At 52.7% G+C, this 2,806-nt stretch overlaps 2 non-coding genes across 2 annotated transcripts; both read right to left on the reverse strand.

Annotated features, from left to right (window-relative positions):
* Positions 1-268: 268 nt before the first annotated feature.
* On the reverse strand, positions 269-355 carry TRNAY-GUA (transfer RNA tyrosine (anticodon GUA)). The gene is given in 2 exon segments: positions 269-304; positions 319-355. It is a non-coding gene; the product is annotated as a tRNA-Tyr (tRNA).
* An 819-nt stretch (positions 356-1,174) lies between these two features.
* Positions 1,175-1,246, reverse strand: TRNAP-AGG (transfer RNA proline (anticodon AGG)). Its single transcript has one exon. It is a non-coding gene; the product is annotated as a tRNA-Pro (tRNA).
* Positions 1,247-2,806: the final 1,560 nt, after the last annotated feature.

Genomic DNA, 2,806 nt, shown 5'->3' on the forward strand with positions numbered 1-2,806 from the left:
CAGCAACCATCGTCGATCAAACGGCGTATGATTATCTGAGAAAGTAATTTTACATGAATACCGCAAAGGCGTAGTATTCCTTTATGTGAGGAGGAGGACTCGATCAGAATATCGATCACGCTGTGCCGATGCGCAGTCTCGAGACCAAGGGCTCTTCCAGCGCGAGACATGTTCGAGCATACCACACGGTGGGCTCTCCGAACCCTCGATGCTGCGAGCTCGCGAAGCATAGAACACCAAGCCTATTGCAACTATTTCCAAAAATGTATCCGTCGAGCCGGACTTGAACCAGCGACCTAAGGATCACTGCAAGTTGCTCTACAGTCCTCCGCTCTACCAACTGAGCTATCGACGGCGTTGCATAGTGAAGTTTCCTTCGGCATGGAGCTCCACTTGTTCTTCTGAACTTCATCCAGGGAAATTATTATGCGCGGGTGTATCCGCTGGATTCCGGCGCACGTTTGATTTGCGCAGACCCCAGCAATCTGATAGGATTCTGATAAGCAGCCCACAAAATGACGGACTCTCGAGGGAGCATTCCGAGCAGCACCCTTGGCTCACTGCGGAGCGGAAGAAAATAACCTCTCCCGTTTAGAGCTCCAATCTTGCAATATTCGTAATTTGTCGATTTGACGATGTAATGGTGTGTGTGACAGATCCCCATTCCGGAGTTGTCCCTTGCTGCTTGGGCCAGCGGCCACAGCTCCGATTTCTATTCCATATGGGAGCAGAGCCAGTTTTCGCGAAAAACAAGGTCACGATCACACGGCGCCGTGCTTGCCGGCGCGCCCGGCAACACGTCACCGTAAGGATAGCTGACGATAGAAGACCAGTGACGCGGCCACGCCAGCAACACAAGATGTGGAGCCATCTGGTGCTGCATCGAATTCATCTTCAGTCCCTTCCCACCTGGGATCGTTTATGTACCTACATACGAACACTTCGTCTTAAATCTGAAGATTCATGCCAGAACTGTGGAGTCACTCGCTCAGCCAGCCTGAAAATCGTAAAATTAGGTATGCTCCCGACAGAAGTTCGAGCTCGTGCGCTGTGAACGGGGAATACGGCTCGCTAAGTCACCTCCAATGAAAATTCAGCTATCGGGCAAGCTAGCTTTTTCAACAGCTTCCTCGAGACCGCCTAGCGTTTGTGACCTGGGTTTCTGGAAAAAATCGGGCTCGTCCGGGATTTGAACCCGGGACCTCTCGCACCCTAAGCGAAAATCATACCCCTAGACCAACGAGCCAACTTACGAGGACCGCACGTAACGACGGACAGGACCATGGTATAAGCCAGAAGACTCGGTCCGCTGCATGCCGGAAACTGCTTCTAGTCCTCAGCGGACGACATTCAGGTCATACGACAAAACCCGCATGATCTCAGTCGGCAAAGGCGTTCGGATTCCCCCGAATCCTTACACCCATTACACTATTTCAGAAAAGTACGTACGTGCCTAACCTTCCATTGAAGGATCGGAGGGAGAGCATATCGGGTGTGACTGGAAGGAGCATCTCGCCATCCTGGCAACACCCTATCCGTATGAGTGGGGAGCCGAACCGTCGAGCGGTCGACCGTCCACCCATCAGGCGTCGAAGGAACTCGCTGACGCGCCATCTACCCCCCTAGGTCACATAACAGCTACCTAGGGTGCTATGGTCCAAGGACTGGGCACGCCGACAGGAGAACGCTTCAAAAACGTCGAAGAAAAAATCTCCGTCGCGAACGACTCTCCTCGAGAATCGATCAGAGCAACGATATAATGGGCTTCGCCCAACCCGACCGAGACAGGCTCCGTAATTGTGGTTGCGTTTCTCCCCTTGAGCTCTAGGAAATCCGAGGAGAAAAACAAGCTCGAGTCTACGAGTCATTCCGGACTATCTCTCTCGAAAGCGGCGAATTTTGTTGGTCTGATCGGAATTCGCGTTCCTCTGACTGAGTGTGTACCGTGTACCTACGCAAGGAGTGTAAATGTATGCAAGCCTGGATTGTTCCATGGAAGGTGTCGGAGCTCGGGACTCACTTTGGGCCTGAACGAGACCGACTCCTCATCCCGATTTCCAGGGGAGTTGAGCTTTCCTTCTTCGCTGATCGTCGAAGCGACGTCGACACGGTGCTGTGCTGGGGCAACCGCATGACTATAAGGGGGAATCTTCGTTCAAATACGCAATCCACATTTGATGACTCCGTGCCGCCGCTGATGTCATGAGTGGCGATGATTCGGAGCAAAGGCATTCATCCAACGGGAGCAGCGACGGGCGGTCGCTACAAATATTACAAAGGCGGTGACGGGGGAAGTCATAGGAAGCGCGCAGGAATAAAACACCCACGGGTAGCACCGGGAGCGTTTGATGTTTATGCTACATTTTGCGCGGTGCTCCGTGCTTTGTCGGGATTTGCTCTTTTCGTGGAGATGGGTTCGTTCGCAACACCGAATACTTGTGGCACTGAGGATGTAGTCCCGACGAAATGATCGGGGGTGCTCTGAATCTGTCAGGTGAGAGGAATCGGTACTGGTGGCTCCAGCTTCCAGTAACGCATGACATACCCGGCCACCCGGTGTAAGACGCAAGTTCCAGCAGACTATAGTTTCTGAAAATCACATATTGCTTATTCTAGGATTTCGCTCTTCATCTGCTCCTTTGGCGAATGTGCCGAGGAAAGGGTAGGCATGAAACCCAAGCCGTCATCGTCTACGATTCTTATCTCCTGTACCTGCGGTCGAATCGAGCCGGGACGGGAGCCCGGCTTATGCAATGAGCTCTCGCTGTGTGTGGAACTTCCAGGGAAAGAATGCTCTCTGAAGCTC

Source organism: Galendromus occidentalis, unplaced genomic scaffold (genome assembly GCF_000255335.2).
Source record: "Galendromus occidentalis unplaced genomic scaffold, Mocc_1.1 scf7180000077488, whole genome shotgun sequence".
NCBI lineage: Eukaryota > Metazoa > Arthropoda > Arachnida > Mesostigmata > Phytoseiidae > Galendromus > Galendromus occidentalis.